The 6345-nt window shown below is 41.4% G+C and overlaps 2 non-coding genes across 2 annotated transcripts; both read right to left on the reverse strand.

Annotated features, from left to right (window-relative positions):
• Positions 1 to 321: 321 nt before the first annotated feature.
• On the reverse strand, positions 322 to 441 carry LOC140288165 (U5 spliceosomal RNA). Its single transcript, XR_011912050.1, has one exon. It is a non-coding gene; the product is annotated as a U5 spliceosomal RNA (small nuclear RNA).
• A 3920-nt stretch (positions 442 to 4361) lies between these two features.
• On the reverse strand, positions 4362 to 4481 carry LOC140288166 (U5 spliceosomal RNA). The gene has a single exon (XR_011912051.1). It is a non-coding gene; the product is annotated as a U5 spliceosomal RNA (small nuclear RNA).
• Between the last annotated feature and the right edge of the window lie 1864 nt (positions 4482 to 6345).

The raw sequence follows: 6345 nt of genomic DNA on the forward strand, positions 1-6345 counted from the left end.
CCACATAACACCTTGGTACAAGCCTCAACCAGGTGTCCATGCTCACCACACTTGCGGCAGAACTTGGGCTGACCCTGGTAGTGGATGTAACCTCGGTTTTCAAGGTGGCCAAAGTGTCGCCCACCCGCTGCACTGAGCACTCTTCAGCCCTTTTAAATGGTATAACTTTGCACTCCCGCACGCTCCAGCAAGCACCATTCAAGCAACAACTTTGCACTCCAGCTTCGAACATCGGCACAGTCGCAACAAGTAAGGCGACTCTACTCAGAGAAGTCACTCTGCACAGTAAGAAGATTTCTTTTGCACAGACAGAAAGGGCTTCACCCGCAAAGGTAAAGCCTGCCAAAAATAGAAACAACTCATTAGTGCTGCTCTCCACAGAAATCTTTAGTAAAAGGCGAAAGACTTATGAGAAAGAGTTATGAAGAGAAACCAGAGTACGATTATCCGTCACTGCGGGAGCAGGGCATCAGGCTAGTTGGCATAGCCACCTTCCCCATGGTGAGCTTTGCTTGGTTGAGACGCTTGCCCCCCCCCCCCCCCCCTTGCTCCTCGGCTGACCAAGTAGGAACAATCGGGCCCTATTCGATGGCTGCCTTGTCTTTTACTCTGTGCAAAAGACAAGGCAGCAACAAAAACACCACGAGAATCCCGTATTGAGGCTTTGTTCTGATCGCTCATTCGGTGTCGCGTTTCTTTCAAGCAATTCTCCCGGTTAGCCCCCATAGCCGTGTTAAAGTCTACTTCGCATTCACTCTCTTTTCTCAGCAGACTCTTGGGATTTTATCTATAAAATTAATTCCTTCACTCAAACTATGTGAAAACTGCTTTGTCCTTAATATTTACCATGTCTAGAAAGATTTAAACAAAAAAAACAACGTTGTACTTTGCAGTAAAAGAAAGAGCAAATCTAAAGTTTCAGGAATCCGAGAATAAGCTTACTTTCATGAGTTCTTCACGATTTCGGATTTTGCTATAAAATGAATTCCTTCACTCAAACTAAATTAAAACTGCTAAACCGCTAATCTGTTATATGTAAGGCAGATGTCAAATTCACCGAAATAGGATCAAAGGGTATTCGGCCAATCGAGCTGTAGCAGCTTCGGTAAAAGAGTATAAGTTGAAGAGTTTGTGAATAAAGGTGTGCGCACACATAGTGTGCTGTACGAAAATAGGCAGGGAGCAATGCCGGCTGGGGTATATGTTCTTGTATGTTGTCTGACTGTTTGATTTGAATGTGTTGTGTAAGTGTCCTGTTGAATGTTACATGTTTGGGCTTTGACACGCTTCACTGTGGTTGTTAACTGTGTGGTGTGTCCTGAAATGTTATATGTTTGGGCTGTGTGACATGCTTAATGCTTGTCAGTAGCTACCCACTTATTCATATATAGCAACTGACAACATAAGAAGTCCGGACATACTTTGATAGTAGTTGTAGAAGTATCCTTATTGATAATAGATCACTAATTCATAGTGATAGAACAGTAGATGAACAGGTGCTTGCACATGTCTCACGAAAATAAAATGGGTGTATGATTGCTGACGGCAGAGCAATACTGCCAAACTTATGAGTTCTTGTGGCAAACTTGATTCAGTGTCTTGACGTGTATACGCTGTTTCGCTGACTTGATTGTCACAAGAAACAAAGTGTGTTTGATAAGATCCGATCATTTTATTACGGGAGGATCAGTATGTATGGATTCTGATGTGACTGATAAACCCATTCGTATCTTAAGCATAATCTAATACGTGAGACAACGCCCTGGCACACGATAAAAAAAAAAAAGAGAGAGAGCGGTTTTGTGTCCCACTCTAAAACTATCAGGCAGTCGGTCGAGTTTTTCAAAATCTTTAAAAACATCTAAAATGTCTGATGATAAAAGGTCCCAATAGGTCAGATAGAATTCTGCAGGAAGCCCGTCTAAACCCGGAGCTCGACTTCTCTTAAAACCTGTTAGGCATTTTTTTTACTCTAAAGCAGTAAAATTCTGTTTCAAGTGTGCATTCTCTTTTACGGTTTTGTCAACGAATTTTAAGATTTCTGCCGATGTTTCCAAGTGCACTGGTTTCTCTTTGTACATGTTACTATAAAAGGTATGTACAGTTTCAATCATCTCTTGTGTGGATTTTGTTAAAAACCCATCTTCTCTTTTTAGATTTTGAATACACTCCTTTTTATTTATAACTTTCTTTCTTTTTCACCTTCCTCAATTTCCTGCTCCCTGCTTCTTACAAAAATTCCTTTACTCTTTATTTCTGCTAAAACTGACATTTCCTTTTTGACATCTTTGATTTCTTCTTTAAAGTCTATGCCACACTGATTTAGTTTAAAGTAGCGCTGTAAGCGTTTATGTAGTCCCATCATACATCTATTCTCTTTCCTTTTTTTACGTTTACCTTGCTGTTTAAAAAAAGTCTGGGTCGTTTCCTTCACCATTTCCCACCATTGTGCATGTGTTTCGTAGAGGTCTTGAAGGGTCTGCCACTCTTTATAACATTCCCTGTACTGACTGACTATGATTTCATCCTCCAACAGGGAACAGTTGAGTTTCCACAGACCACTTCCTACCGTCACACCAGAAGGGGGTGAAAGGGTGCAGGAGAGCATAAGGTGGTCTGAAAAGAAAACAGGGGTTAATCTAACATCAGTGGGTGGGCAATCTCTAGTAAAGAAATAATCAATGCGAGAGGCTCTGGTGCCATCATGACTAAACCAGGTGAAGCCCTCCTCTCTGGGATGCATGGTTTTAAAACAGTCAGTAAGCTTAAAATCCCTGCATATGCCCTGAAATAAAATCAAAGTCTTATCCACTTTAAAATCTACCCCTGCTCTTTTTCTATCTTTCCTGCTCAAGATACAGTTAAAATCCCCTCCTACAACTAAAGGTACTTGCCCTAGCATGTAAAGCTGTATATCTTCTAAAAGGTCATACCTTTAATTTTTTCCATTGAAACCATAAATATTTAAGAGGTTAAAGTCTTGCCCCATAAAATTCAAGTGTGCTAAAAGTGCCCGTCCGTCTCTCACCACTGTGCTACCTTTCACCAGAACATGCGGATTTTTAATTAGAATGGCCACACCATCATTTTTATTTTGATTTGAGCCACTCCATATCGATAAATGGGGCCACATTTCCTCCCATTGTCTATGGTTTTTTAAAAAAGGTAGTCCACATTCTTGTATTAAAAACACATCTGATTTTATGGAGTCTAAGAAGGATAAAATACTCTGGGCTCTTGTCTTTGATTTCACACTTCTCACATTTAGTGTTGAGAAGGTGAGAACCATTAAAAGCATAAAGGAAAGTAGGTATGTCATTTTCGTTTTTCTAAGTTATCAAAACAAATTACACACAGGTTATTTCTTGGGAAACTAGCTCTTCCTTCATTTCTTTAGGTGAAAAGTGAGTAGGGTGATCTATATTTCCTTTTCGGACTCTCGGTGTTGGCCTCTGACGCAATGTTGCATTTAACTTTGAGTCCCTGGGGGTTGATTGCAGAGCTGAAGTTAAAAAGGAGACCTCATTTGGTGAGTCGGAGGGGAAGACTCTAGGTTCTTCCACTGAAGAACTGTCTGAAAGGGACCTAACCCTTCCCCTCTTCTCTGATACCACTGGGGAATCAGAGGCTCAGATGCCGTCCTCTTCGGCTGTTGACCTTCGGGGAGGTGAGTATCTTCACTAGACTCACCTGTCTGCTCTTCCTCCTCATTTAGCGTAGCTCCACCCTCTGCCTGTGAATTCTCACAGACTTCAACACTGAGTGGTGAGGCCTCTACAGGCCCCTCCCCTTTTTGCTCCTCACTTCCAATCCAAGCTTTTGGCGGGAAGTTTGAATTTATTGGGTCAACCTCTTCACTTTGTTCACCAACTGCCACCTTTGGTCCTTCTCTTTGTTGGCTTGACTGTGGCTTTACCGTCTTTAATTTGTTGGCAAAAGATTTAGGGCAATCTCTGAAGAGGTGATTTAATTCTCCACAGAGATTACATTTCCTGCCATTTGGACACTCTCCAAAAGTTTGCCCAATTTCTCTTCTCTTCCCACATAACACCTTGGTACAAGCCTCAACCAGGTGTCCATGCTCACCACACTTGCGGCAGAACTTGGGCTGCCCCTGGTAGTGGATGTAACCTCGGTTTTCAAGGTGGCCAAAGTGTCGCCCACCCGCTGCACTGAGCACTCTTCAGCCCTTTTAAATGGTATAACTTTGCACTCCCGCACGCTCCAGCAAGCACCATTCAAGCAACAACTTTGCACTCCAGCTTCGAACATCGGCACAGTCGCAACAAGTAAGGCGACTCTACTCAGAGAAGTCACTCTGCACAGTAAGAAGATTTCTTTTGCACAGACAGAAAGGGCTTCACCCGCAAAGGTAAAGCCTGCCAAAAATAGAAACAACTCATTAGTGCTGCTCTCCACAGAAATCTTTAGTAAAAGGCGAAAGACTTATGAGAAAGAGTTATGAAGAGAAACCAGAGTACGATTATCCGTCACTGCGGGAGCAGGGCATCAGGCTAGTTGGCATAGCCACCTTCCCCATGGTGAGCTTTGCTTGGTTGAGACGCTTGCCCCCCCCCCTTGCTCCTCGGCTGACCAAGTAGGAACAATCGGGCCCTATTCGATGGCTGCCTTGTCTTTTACTCTGTGCAAAAGACAAGGCAGCAACAAAAACACCACGAGAATCCCGTATTGAGGCTTTGTTCTGATCGCTCATTCGGTGTCGCGTTTCTTTCAAGCAATTCTCCCGGTTAGCCCACACTCGGCTCGCTCCCATAGCCGTGTTAAAGTCTACTTCGCATTCACTCTCTTTTCTCAGCAGACTCTTGGGATTTTATCTATAAAATTAATTCCTTCACTCAAACTATGTGAAAACTGCTTTGTCCTTAATATTTACCATGTCTAGAAAGATTTAAACAAAAAAAACAACGTTGTACTTTGCAGTAAAAGAAAGAGCAAATCTAAAGTTTCAGGAATCCGAGAATAAGCTTACTTTCATGAGTTCTTCACGATTTCGGATTTTGCTATAAAATGAATTCCTTCACTCAAACTAAATTAAAACTGCTAAACCGCTAATCTGTTATATGTAAGGCAGATGTCAAATTCACCGAAATAGGATCAAAGGGTATTCGGCCAATCGAGCTGTAGCAGCTTCGGTAAAAGAGTATAAGTTGAAGAGTTTGTGAATAAAGGTGTGCGCACACATAGTGTGCTGTACGAAAATAGGCAGGGAGCAATGCCGGCTGGGGTATATGTTCTTGTATGTTGTCTGACTGTTTGATTTGAATGTGTTGTGTAAGTGTCCTGTTGAATGTTACATGTTTGGGCTTTGACACGCTTCACTGTGGTTGTTAACTGTGTGGTGTGTCCTGAAATGTTATATGTTTGGGCTGTGTGACATGCTTAATGCTTGTCAGTAGCTACCCACTTATTCATATATAGCAACTGACAACATAAGAAGTCCGGACATACTTTGATAGTAGTTGTAGAAGTATCCTTATTGATAATAGATCACTAATTCATAGTGATAGAACAGTAGATGAACAGGTGCTTGCACATGTCTCACGAAAATAAAATGGGTGTATGATTGCTGACGGCAGAGCAATACTGCCAAACTTATGAGTTCTTGTGGCAAACTTGATTCAGTGTCTTGACGTGTATACGCTGTTTCGCTGACTTGATTGTCACAAGAAACAAAGTGTGTTTGATAAGATCCGACCATTTTATTACGGGAGGATCAGTATGTATGGATTCTGATGTGACTGATAAACCCATTCGTATCTTAAGCATAATCTAATACGTGAGACAACGCCCTGGCACACGATAAAAAAAAAAAAAGAGAGAGAGCGGTTTTGTGTCCCCACAGTCCATAATGTAGAAAAGAGAGAAAAAAGCCTTTCTGATTTGGTGTGTGTGCTCATAGTGCAGAGTGTAGAGAAAAGAAAGCCGTTTTGGTGTCACGGGTGTTGTGACTTACACACACACATTTCTAAATTGAGAAAGGAAATTATTTTAGAGGAAGCAGTAGAGTTTAGATCCCACATTTGTTGATAGGCATTCATTTATTTCTTCACTTCTGATGAAGTTTCAACAATAAACAACAAACTTTGTATTATGAGAAAGAACCAGACTCATTCTTCAGGAATCCGAAAATAAGCTCTATTTTATGAGTTATGCACGAATTCGGATTCTCCTATAAAACGAATTCATTAACTCAAACCAAGTTAAGACTGCTTTGTCCTTCATATTTATTCATGTCTAATCAAGTTTCAACGATAAACAACGTTGTACTTTGTAGAATGAGAAAGAACTTCTTCAGCAATAAGCATCTCTCGACATATGACGAAA

The sequence above is a fragment of the Leuresthes tenuis genome, unplaced genomic scaffold (genome assembly GCF_036924035.1).
Source record: "Leuresthes tenuis unplaced genomic scaffold, fLeuTen1.0.hap1 SCAF_242, whole genome shotgun sequence".
Classification (NCBI taxonomy): Eukaryota; Metazoa; Chordata; class Actinopteri; order Atheriniformes; family Atherinopsidae; genus Leuresthes; species Leuresthes tenuis.